The sequence below is a fragment of the Emydura macquarii genome, unplaced genomic scaffold, assembly GCF_026122565.2.
Source record: "Emydura macquarii macquarii isolate MOO-44397 ecotype Brisbane River unplaced genomic scaffold, CSIRO-AGI_Emac_v2 contig_3517, whole genome shotgun sequence".
Lineage (NCBI taxonomy): Eukaryota > Metazoa > Chordata > Testudines > Chelidae > Emydura > Emydura macquarii.
In genome coordinates, this window is record NW_027133654.1 from 1471386 (window position 1) to 1484724 (window position 13339).

Below are 13339 nucleotides of genomic sequence, written 5' to 3' on the forward strand. Positions count from 1 at the left end.
TTTCCACTTGTTCTGTCCTTTTACTTCTAAGACACTTGAGGCATAAATAATAATACAGCTTTGAACCTCTAGTCCAAGGATCTCAAAACATTAGGATATGTATTTCTTATATATCAGAGTTAGAAAGTTTCCCGCTGGCTGTGATTAAAGCAATAGAGTTTTTATTTTGGTGAGGTGGTGTGGGGGGAGGAGGAGTTGCATTTGACCTCAGGGCTTAAAACCAAAGGAATTACAATATTCCATTTTTTCATTCACTAATGAGCATAAAAAATGGTAATGTAGAAAAATTGATGAGTCACCACGTCTGTTAAAATGATCATATTTTGAGACTGATGTACATCTTTAATGTATAAAAATAATGCCCTTCTTTTCAAAATATTAATAATGTACACAGCTCATGTTGATGAAGTCTTTTTGCCTGAAGTCTGACTCTCTTTTTAACTTTAAAAGGTAAGAAGAAGAAGTCCTCGTGTTCCAAGATCAGTAGATATGAGCCGCACATCCTCCAGAACAGTTCAACAACTACCTTGTGGAGAGATCTAAGAGCTTGTTTGATTTTTAATTTTTTTTTAAACCTTTCATGACAGGCCAGCCTCTCTTTTTGATAGGAGTGACCTGCTGTGCAACCAACAGAATTCAGGACATAGACGGAGGCAGGTATTTTCTCCTGCTTTTTAAGTCACTCAAAGCCATTATGCTAAACTATTAAAATTTCAAGAAAGATCACTTTTAAAAGCAAAAACCCACTCCTGCAAATCCTTATTCATGTCAGCAAAGTTCAAAGGATGGGCATGCAGTGACCAATAAATCAAGTTTCTTGTATATTGCATAAAACCTGAGATAAAATTTCAAAAGTATATAATTTTTTTTCAACAAAACCATTAAAAATACCATCTTTTCTCCTGAGTGTTTAATTTAAGTGTGATCTTGAAATTGCAAAGGAAGTCTATACCTTGGAAAAGAATTCAAAACAGAGTAACAAAATGTAAAATCATGCCCATGAGTGAGGTATTTACAGTGGGGGGAGGGGTTCAACTTGAAAACTCTGGTTCCAAAAGTATGAGCCTCTTCTTCATGAGCTAAAAGACTTAGCTCTGTTAGCCAAGTATGTAGCCGGCTCAAGCACCTCTACATGTGGCCAGACACCACTAGAGGTTGACAGAGCACCACACTCTAGTAGGATTATATTTATATATTTAATTCTTCTACACTTATTGGTTGAAAAATTATAAAACAATACATATTAGATACTTCTACAATGCAGAAACACTCAGTGCACAGAACAGGACATACACTCTTGATGTGTACTGTACAGGAAGGAATAAATCTGAACAGCCAGATTCTATCTCAATGCAATTTTGTCTGTATATCAATAAAATTGATAAATAATGTTTGTGTGTATATATATATATATTTTGTATATTGTATACACACACACACGCTTGTAAAACCTCTTTCTCTCTCTTCAAAACAATCCTTTCATTCACCTCTCTGCTATTGCATATTCTTTGAGTATCTCCTGTCCAGAAACAATGTAATCATCTATTCGCTATAGAGAGAGGAGTAACAATATAACATGTTATGGCCAAAATGCAGCCTGATGGTCCCCAGTACATTATGAGATAAATTTAACAGAAGACTGCATCCCTGGTTTGTTTGCCCAATGACGTATTGTTCAGTTAGTTCTTTTAAATTATACTGTGTATTTGCTGAAAGTTGCAAAGGAGTAGTTATACTTATGAAAACTATACAGATTACCACAAATTGTAGATGTGACCCAATATTTATTAAGAGACACAGAAGTTCAGTTTAAAACAAAAAATTCACCACAAGATATATATCAGGACTTGGCTGTTCAGGTCTCCTTTTTACAAGTCAATGGAGCTATGCTGGTAAACTTCACATGAGGATCAGGCTAATAGGTTTTAATTAGACCACATGAATCTAGAAGTGTTTGAGAATTTCCTGCAGACCATGCCAAGGAGTTACAACAACCTTCAGTCTCTCTAAAAAGGGGTAGTGTAAAGAGGGTGTCTGGGCCCTACCTGAAAATCAAAAGGTGTTCTCTCTCACGGTGTGCATTGCTTGCAGGATCACAGTCTGATAGTCACACAGGAAAGGTTTAACAACTATGCAGAAGTGAGTTTCAGAGGCTTTAGGCATCTCACTTACAGCAGCACAGATTCAGAAAAAAAGGTATCTAGATTCAGAGAAAAAAGTATCTGAGGCAAATGCTAAAAAAGTAGCCTCAGAGAGAAACTAAACTAAATCCACAAAACACTTTAGCAGACTTCAAATTGTGAATGTAAGATGAGAGCAGCTAAGTCATTGCTTCAGATTCCTTGTCGTCATGCTACAGTAATGGTTTTTCTTAGTCTTATAGCTTTAATATTGATCTTTCCAGACAGCCTCTGGGGAGACCTGGAATACCTTCCCTTAGGCATCCCTCAGGCTTTATTTTGACACTGCAAACTTGATTTTGGAATGAGGTCCTCAGGAACATTCCACCTGATTTATATAAAATAAAATAGGAGTTCTTATGTCCTGTGAGTAAAAAGAAATGATGCTTCAAACATTTTCGAGATAGAGATAATCTTAAACCTAGATAAAGTGTCAGGTCATACTTCTGTTTTTGCCCCCTCTCCACTGGTACCAAGGTTATTATAGGAGTTGTGCTGCCATTGGCAGGAGAGATCTTCGCTGACCTCCCACCCTCCCACCAGATAATTGTCCTCTCTGTCCCGGGACACAGTTATCTCAGTTTTCAGAATGGAGAGAGGTAAATAGTAGTGCCTCCCAGGGATCTGTACCGGGATGCAACCCCAGACTCTGAGTGTCTCTAGCCTCTGGCTGCCAGAAGCTGGGAGTGGACAACAGGGGATGGGTCACTCGATGATTGCCTGTTCTGTTCATTCCCTCTGAAGCACCTGGCATTGGCCACTTCAGAAGACAGGATACTGGACTAAATGAGCCATTGGTTTGACTCAATATGGCCATTCTTATGTTCTTACCCTAAGTACTTGCCAGGGAATCAACAATAATATTGCCTTTTAGCTCCTGCGCTGATTTAACTTAAATCTATTCTAAGGAAAAGTTCCTAAACCTATTCAAATTGGCAATAAATAATTCCAGTAATATATTATCAATATTCATAGGAATGTATAAATGATGCAACTCATTAGTTTGCTGGAGTATTTCTTAAGTTTTTTTTAATCTTTGATTTCTAAACCTTCAAGAAACTTGGTTACTATTTTATTTAGCTTTGGTTTACTTCTTAACCAATGTATCAATGACAAGTACCCCACCCACTGTAAGTAAAAAAAAAAATCCCAGAAGCTGTTTCCAAAGCATTTTGAAATTATTGCCATTAACTTGATGAAGGTCTGAGTGAAATTAAACAAACATAGAAAACTGTTAGTTTTACATGTCAGGGCATGAATAATCTAAAACTGAAGAAGAGAAATATAGTTAAAATATACATGAATTTAATATGCATTAGATGCATTTCACATGTATATTAAACATATCTTTTGTTGTACTTAAATATTTAATATACACCATATATGCTTGAACTCATCCTCAACCTATCCATTACTACCTTAGTTAGCTTCTTGTACATATCACAGCAAACTCTTGAGAAGGGATTTGAAGGAAGGAAAACTTATGGATGGTTCAAGAAAAGTGCATGGGGGGAAAAAATGGAAGAGGGCACCAAGGACGGTACCTTTGGAAGAGCAGAAGGGGCAAAATAAGAGATGTCTCAGATGGCAACTATACAAACAGTTCAACAAGACCCTAAGACTATATTACTGTGACAAGGTATAAAGGCGGTTCTGAAATCCCAGTAAGTAAGGGATTAGAAGAAGAACCCTAGTTCCCACCTAACACATGGCTGATATAGGATGGATTATGAAAGCAATGGAGAAATCACTGAAGTAGTAGCTACCTAGGGGAAAGGGTGTATATCCTTCCCACTCACCTCCCTATGAAAACAACAGTGCCCTCACTAAGACAAAATATGGAAACAGTCTTCCTACTATATTAATCTATAAAATGTTGAGGGGCAGAGAGGATTGGGGGGGAAAAGAGGGGAGGTTATACCATTAGAATTAACCTTGCTTTGATCTTATTGGTTAATAGAAAGTCATTTTTGCTTAAGGCTGAACACAATCATGACAACATCAAAAAAGAACTGTTATCAATTCTCATTCACCACAGTATTACATATTTCATTATACAGAGTCAATTCGCTTTGTAACTGAATCACATGAGGTCTACTCTTATCACGAACAAGGGCATATTTTAAAAGTAGAAAAATGGGGATAAATTGAAGAATAGGAAAATCTTAAGAAACAAGAAAGGAAAGGAAAGTGATTTTAAAGATATACAATAGGGTTTTATAAAGATTTATTTAAGCATTAATAAAACTCTTGGAATATACATTGAAAATGTAGTTATTTATTTTAGGTCTCCATGCCTAAATCCTCTTACTTTTCTCATAAACTTTTAGGGTTTGAATCAATAGAAAATATGTCTAATCTGATTTTTTGTAAATGCTTCCTCAACCTAACATGAGATTCTGTGGTATGGAAGCCATACATCTTTTATTTAATCAAGGATATTATTATTACTCTTATTCATTATTCTTTGAATGAGTTTGTACCACAAATAGATTTTTATCATGAAATAAGGGTGAATTTGAGGGATTTGGAAGGCATAAAACTAACATTTTTAGATATACATTAATTGTATATTTTAGAAGGATTTAATCTATTATTTAGCTGTATTAGGTTTATGAACATAAAATGTGTGTTAGTGTACATTATTTTAATAAAAATGTATTGATGAAAATAGCTTTTTCAGTCTCTAAAACGAGCCAACAGAGGAAACATTTGAAAATCAGTATGTCTGACCATAGACTTTAAGTGAAATAAAGTAAATTTAATTTGCCAGATTAGATTAGAGAGACAATGAATTTGTTTAGACAACTCTGATTCAAATTAAAATAAAAATTCTAATGGTAGAGTTACTGATCCTATGTGAAACTGACTTATGAAAATCAACTCTCACAAGAATGATTTAAAAATATATATTATTCCAAAATCAAAAACAAAAAATGTTTCAGAAACTTACTACAGTTGTTAGGTGTCATCAGTGTTCAGAATCATAGAAATGTAGAGCTGGAAGGGACCTTGAGAGGTCATTAAGTCCAGCCCATTGTCCTGAGGTAGGATTGAGTAAATTTAGACTATTCCCAACAGGTGTTGGTCCAAACTATTCTTAAAAAACTACCAGGATTCCACAACCTCCCTTGGAAGTCTATTCCAGAACTTAACTACCCTTATAGTTAGAAAGCTTTTTCCTAATATCTAACCTAAATCTCCCTTGCTGCAAATTAAGCCCATTACTTTGTGTCCTACCTTCAATGGACCTGGAGAACAACTCATCACCCTCCTCTTTATAATGATCCTTAACAAATTTGAAGTCTAGTATAAGATCCCCACTCAGTCGTCTTTGCTCAAGAATAAACATGCTGGTTTTAATGAACCTTTCTTCATAGATCAGGTTTTCTAAGCCATTTATCATTTTTGTTGCTCTCATTTGGAGTCTCTCCAATTTGTCCAGACCTTTCCTAAAGTGTGGTGGTCAGAACTGGACACTCTACTCTGCAGCTGAACCCTCACCGGCGCTGAGTAGAGTAGTGCAATTAACTCCCCTGGCGTGCGTACAACACTTCTGTTAATACCAATTGAAATATTAGCCTTTATTGCAACTGCATCACATTGTTGACTCATATTCAAATGCAATACATAAGAACCCCAGATACTTTTCAGCAGTACTACCTCCTAGTCAGTCACTCACCATTTTGTAGTTGAGAATATAATTTTTCCTTCCTAAATTTAGTACTTTGCACTTGCCTTTCTTGAAATCCATCTTGTTGATAACAGAACAATTCTCCAATTTGTCAGTCATTTTGAATTTTAATCATGTCCTCCAATGTGCCCACAACCTCTCCAAGCTTGGTGTCATCTGCAAATTTCATAGGCAAACTCTCAGCTCCATTACCAAGTCATTCATGAAAATATTGTATAATACCAAAAGTAGACAGACCCTTGCAGGACCCCACTAGATATTTTCTTCCAGTGGGGCTGCAAACTATTGATAACTACTCTTTACATAACACAGCATTTACAAAACTAAAATACTTGGAAAGAAGGAAACAAATCAACTGTTGAATAGTTATGGTCACCCTCAAATGTATGCTTCCCTCCAAGAATGTCTAGGGGTATGTCTACAATGCAACTGGGAGTGTGCTTCCTAGCTTGGGTAGATAGATGCATGCTAGCTGTGCTTGAGGTAGAGCACTAAAAATATCCCTATCGCCAGGGTAGGAAGGGCAGTGGCCCAGGCTAGCTGCCCAAGTATGTTCTGAAGGCTATACTGCTATTTTTAGCTTGTTAGCTCAATCAGCACTAGTGTAGGTATTCTGTGCAAGCTGGGAACCACACCTCCCTCCTCAACATGTAGTCATAGCCTAAGAGTGATGTTATTTTTCAGCCTTACTCCAGATCCAGGTTTACTTGTCCACCTCCTTCCCCATAAAGGAGAGGTTCTGATTCACATCTGTATATCCTGTGACAGGGCCAGACCTGATGGCTATAGGAGAGTGTTGGAGGATATATACATTAGCCCCAGGATCAACAAATCCTTGTTCCCTGGGTGATTCAGCTGGGGTTACTCCAGGGCAGTTAGGCCAATTAGGCAAGCTGAGGCCAATTAAGGAGCTTGCCCCAGCGGTTAAAAGCCTCCCTGTCAGGCGATAAGGTCAACTGAAAGGGAGTTGAGAGGAGGAGCAGCGCAGCGCAGCGCAGCGCAGCGCAGCGACAGAGCTTGGAGCGATTGCTGTTGCTACCACCACACAAGGTACAGGAGTTGAGAAGAAGCCCATCCAGGCAGGGCCAAGAGTCATAGACACAGAGGCCTGAAGGAGGACTCAGTTGCCCAGACAACTGAGTAATGGAGTTGAGGTGGGGTGACCTCACCCAAACAGGGGAGGATCACAGAGACAGAGACCCATGATGAGGAGGGGGGGAAAACCCTTGCCCCGGTTCCAGGAAGCAGACCACAAGCAGTAGAGCCAAGGACAGGTGACCCAGGGAAAGTAGTAGCTCTCACAGACTAAGCAGTTTGAGGCTACTCCTCCCAGGGTCCCTGGCCATACTACCAGCCATACCACCAGCATAGCCGCAAAGGGCGCAGGACCCGCAGAGGGGCAGAACAGGCCTCCCTCACCACAATACAAAGCCCACAAGGATCCACCACTACAAAACCAGCCCACCCCTTCAACAAACCCCTGCTTCCCCTATCTGTTATTCTCTTTTAGGGAATAAATGTGATGGCTGCCTACCCACTTTTGGGGTTTTTTGGCAGGTAAAAGAAGTTTTGAAGGGGAAACAAGGGCAGGCATGTTTCCTTCTTTGACACTATCACAAGAGAACTATCCCTCTATTTTCTTTTTCCAAATCACATCTTCTCTCCCTGGAGGTCTGACTTGTCCTTATGTCCTTTGTTTCCCAAGAGATGTTTTTCCTTCCACTCTTTCCCCACTATTTCTGGTCTCCTTCCAATGCCTGACTCCCACCCAAATTTCCCTCTCTTTTCGCTCCCATGTTTTCAATTCACTCTCCTCCCCATTTTCCTCCATCTACTTTTCTCTCTGATTCTTCTCTTCCCCACATCACATCTCTCTGATTTGTTCTACTCATTTTCTTCCCACCTGTCTGTCTGCCTGGTTAGCAAAAACACTCTCCATTCTCTTCAGTACTAAACCGATAATTTCCAGGAGAAAACAATTCTCCAAAATTATAGGGGAACTACAAATCGGAAGCAATGACCACTTCCTATCCATAATAACAACTAACACGGAATGTTAAAAAATGTCGTCTTTTTTTTTTTCAGCGTAAGAGATATTCTTTAGATATACAAACATGTGTCTCTGTGTTTGGTGTCCATTTAAACTGTTAATGGCCACGTGAAGTAAAACGTGTGCATTCCAAATAGTAAATGTGTTTTAGTGTGGAGGCCAAAGAGCCAAAGTGATTTAATTTACATAATGCTGACAAGCTGTGATGCTATTGCTTGTTGGCACTAACACTAATATTGGACTTAACACTAGCATTTATAATGAAATGATATAGCAGAGGGATATGTGAGAGGGAAATGTGGCTGTATTAGTCTGTGTTAGATTTTGACAGTGCTGAATATTGGGTTGTAGAGGTTTTTCCTACATGGAAATGGATGAACTAATTATTCATTGAACAAATATAATAGTACCCCTCAGACCAAACCAACAGGTTTTTTTAAACATGAAAGGGGATTAATTTGGGGTTAGTAGCTGATTTAGTTGACTCTGTAATGGGAATAGTTGCTAGACATGAGATTGTCTAGCTTCTATTATACAAACTGTTTCAGCTTCTGTGAGCTTTACACGTGCTTAGATTATCTCCAAATATAGCCATATTGCAAGGCTGTGAATATTACATAAGGCTCAGTATTATAAATTGATTACCTTCCATGCCATGAAGAATGACAACTTATTTTGGTTCATTCCATCCAGTCCTCTTGGGGAGGGGGAGACTTTTAAAATTATGTTATCTTATTGGGGAGTGCTAATATTCTCTCACTATAAAATCCAATATGCTCTTCCAGAAGTGTATTTAGCATTATCATTCTAGGTTCTTACTACTCAAGCCTCTGCATCAAAAAGCAGAGTGGAATTAACCATTTCAGTCTAGCTTTTTTGCTTGATTTGGAGTCCTTACCAATGTTTTCTTAATAACAATAAGCACTGATAATCAATAAATCCCAAAACACTTTATATAATTATCAGAAGAATACTAAAATAATATATTATACAAAAAGACAACAGCCCCAAATACATTCTATAGAACAAAAAACTAAACAAACAAACAAACAAATACCCTCAGCACCTATGCTGGCAAAAATTATTTAAAAAATAATTAATCCTTACAGGAGCAATGTATAGTGATTAAAACAGGGATCTAGTAGCCACCTCTACCACTCATCCCATGAACATCACCAGGTTACTTAAGGTTATGTCTACACAGGAACTGGGAGGTGTGATTCCCAGTACAGGCTTGAGCTAGCGTGCTAAAAATTCCAGTACAGCTCTGGCAACATGGGCAACAGCGTGGGCTAACTGCCTGAGTACAATCCAGCCCAGCCCCTTGGGTACGTACTCAGGAGGCTAGCCTAAAGTATTACTCATGATGCCATGGCCATGTTGTTTTTAGTGCATGTCTATCTATCCGCCCTGGGACATATACCTCTCAGCTGTTGTGCAGATATACCCTACATCTCTTTGTGCCTTAGTGTTACCATCTGTAAAATGAGGACAGTAATGCTTACTCCAGGTTTTTATTGTGATTCCTGGATGAGAGTTAATTGTGCAAAGTAAACTAATATTACTTTATCCTGAAAGAAGCAATATGTGAATTTTGGAACACCTGGAATGAGAGAGTCAGGATCTCTCAACAAAAAAATGCCTGTCAAATATTCCAGTCTCATGAACCAGAATATCTACGATGGGGAAAGACAGCGTAATGGGCAGTCTTCTCTGATACAGAAGTATTAATTTTATTTAAGGCTTTAAATAATACTAAGAACAAGACAATAGGAAATGGAGAATGCCAGGCAAATTGAACTGTAACAATGCACTGGATAAAAAGAGCCTGAATACTAAATAGGAATGTGTTTTAAAAAAAGAGGTTTAATAGAATTTACATATTTTTAATTATATGCAAAATGAAAGATAAATGATTAAATAGATAGCGAAATGTTCCCATTTAATAGAAATAATATAGTGTTATGATTTAAATGAAGTGCTTTCCTGGGGGGTGGGGCTCTCTGGACTATTTTATTTAATTTAAGACTATTTAAATTATGAAGGAAATGGTATTGTAACCCTAAAGGGAAATCTATTTTATTTATAAGCTACTTCCTTTGAAGAGGTTATGGAAATTATGCTGTGCCTGCAATCTACACCTCAAATGCCATATTTGCCTGTGAAGTAGTCAGTCCTCACAGGTTAAGCAGGATTACTACATGAATTCTAAACTTCCAAAAGGGCTACAGGAAATTGAAGTTATAATTCAAGAAGGCGGTACTCTTCCTTCCAAATACTGAACCTGTGCAACTGAACAGAAACAGGGTTTACTGTGTTGCTAAAACTTCTGTTTTTCCGATTTAATGGAATACCTAGGTACCAACCAGTTCCAATCATTTACGATTCCATGATACACTGAGTAAGAGTAACGATGTTAAAACATTGTCCTGGGAAAATTTCAGTTGAGGGTAATTTGTTCTGCCTACTTAAATTCAAAGGTATCAACATTTTCATGATCTACCTGAACAGATTATGCTAGCCACAAATCTGTTTAGAATACCAATGTATAGATATCACAAAAAGTATTCCTATCCCAAGATGCACCATAGTAATTATAATTACCACTTTGTAATATTTTATCCCAAAAATGTAAGTTATCACCTTGGTTTCCTATGAACTCATATCCCAGCTCTCTGAACATCTCACATGAATGATAGCTTCTGCCTGATCCAAATTAAACAACATACAGACAGATATATACACAAAGGAAATTAATTTGAAGTCAAGCATCACCTTTATCAAGCACAGTAGATTTCCTAAACATCCCAGATAGGTCACCAACCTTATACTCGAGACAGGCAAACATAATGGTTCCAATTCCAATGTTCCTACTCAAATGAAGTCAAATGGGAGATTTGCTCAAGTAAGGACTAAAGAAGAAAAGCAAGGATTTGGCCCAATACACAGCTACTTTCACAGCAATAAACAACAGTGTAAACTCATAATAGTATTTACAAATTACATGACAGTATAAATTGGAAAATTCTTCCTTAGCACTATAAACTCATTTGGCCTAACCTATTATTAAAACACCATATAACTTATTAGTTATGGAGGAGCAAAACCACCAAGAGAAAAATTAAAAAATATGTTGCCTCACTAGCTGTTAGAATTCTGGATAGATGCATTTTAAATATATTGAGAAAAGGAAAAAAAAGAAACCTTTTTATACTCATATGGAACAAAATTAATTTTACAAATATTCAAAGTATTAAAATACGTTCTAAAATATAACGTGGAACATGTTCTCAACTTTCTAAGGATATAGCTCAACTCTGACCCTTCTTTGTGCAGCCCCTCTCTGGCTCAGGCATTGATAATAATTACATCACTTTTTTTATTCTTCCTCTTACTTGTTTGTAATAGAAACTGATATTATGTACAATAAACCTTAACAAATCCATCCAAAGCTACTAAATTATAGCCAGTATTTGTGTCAAGGCAGAATGAAAATGTCTTAATAATCATTACATCTAAATCTGAAGAGAGAATTTGAGATTCAGACACACCAAATGGCCTGAACTGATGTAACTTAGTGTGTCAAAATAATTCTGCTTATTTTGCTTTCTACCTAATGCAATGAGTGCTGATGAACTGACAAATTCGGTTTGATACACTGCACTTTTGTAAGGAGTAAAATACATTATGTTATTATTTACTTATACATGTAATCTATTAAAAGATAGTGTGACAGCGCTAAAAGAAATAGAGCTAAAAAAAACCCAAACACTAGATTTTCCATTATTTTGCACTAATGGTATGTGCTTTTTTTCTAATTTTCAGTCAGAGGAATTACTATTTGCTTCTGGCTTTCTGAAAGATTCTGAAAGATCTCTACTAACTGGACTATATGGTTTGTGCCTTAGTCCTTTAAATTTTGATTTGAGTTTTGGGCTTGGGTTTTTCTACTGTCTTCAAAGTGATCAGAGAGATACACACACACAGAGTGATAATGGGTTAAATGAAACTGACAGAAGAGTGTTACAGAAGTTCAGCTGTAGTTTGCATCTATCACATTCTCTTTACACTGCAAATGTGCACTGTTTGGATCAAGTTCTGTCACAGTTCTCTGAACCCAGGTATCAGATTTTTTTAAAACACTTGGGTGAAAGTGATGTTTTTAAAACACTTGGGTGAAAGTGATGTCACTGAAATTCAGAGGAAAGGGAGATACGTTCTTTTCCAAATGCCCTGAATGCCCAGCTTCCCTGAGATCACTGTCCTACCCAGCTATTATTAAGATTCTTAAGAGGCCTGTGGATATCATCAAGAGACAATCAGAGCCTCTCCTCCACTCACAAGGAAAAACAGAGCCTTTATGATTGGTGGCTAATAGTCTAGCCATCAAAAGAAAAAATGTATATTTTAAAAAGATATCTACCCAGAACAACTAATATTTATCGGTGAATATATTAAAAGAAAAATAAAGGAATACACACACACACACACACACACACACACACACACAGTGCTGGCAAATAGAATATAATTTTGAGCAGCTAGCAGGCCAAAATAATTGTAATTTACGAATGCCAGCTGTGCTACTGTATGCAAGATGCCATGCCCTAATTTCAGGATGTGGAAGCAAGGGTTAAGCCTCGCTTCGGATTCATTTGAGCAGCTTATTGCTAGTGCTGAAACCACAAGATTTAGCTCATGTGCCATCAACATGTTTTCATGCTACAACTTGGTCAGATGCTTTCTCCAAACTGCATGTAGCGGCTAGAATCTCTACACATTTCACACAATGTTGATAGCGTATTATAAGTGCTGCAGTTCTTGATGCAGGCATGTGAGGAGGAACCCTTTTTACATGTAAAGAAGGTAGATGTGTGTATGAGAAAGAAAGAGGAAAGCATCCCTTTTTACATATAAAATACGGGGAGGGGGTGTGCAGGCTTTTACGACACTCCTATATTTGTTACATAGTTCAATACCACAGTATCAGCATTAGCCAGGGGAAGCTTTGCAGAAAGCCATGGCCAATAACAGAAAGAATACCAACAACACAGACACAAAATCTGGACCCCATGGTCACCTTAATAGCCAGATGAGATTATTTAAATGTTCCTACTACTGATACAGAAAGACAGACACATCTTGGAGGAAAAGAGCAAATGAAATATGCTAAGACATACTGCTCCAATTTATTAAAGACAAATGAGTCCTTTGTTGACCTATATTCCTTACACTGACTTGCGGAAGGTACACCAGATTAAGCTTCCAATTTGGAAGAGTAACTGCATGAGGACATCCCTGTATCCAGTTCATTTCAGTATCAGGGCCTGTATCTACCGTATTTTCAACCTCATTCTATTTCTGACCTAAACAATGAAATCAGCTACTCTGTGGGGAAGTCCTGTAGGTGAACTA

General features: G+C 37.5%; 1 protein-coding gene across 4 annotated transcripts in view; it reads right to left on the reverse strand.

The window, feature by feature from the left end:
• The window catches only part of CHRM3 (cholinergic receptor muscarinic 3), a 501690-nt gene that overhangs the window by 151070 nt on the left and 337281 nt on the right, over nt 1–13339 (reverse strand). The window lies entirely within an intron of this gene.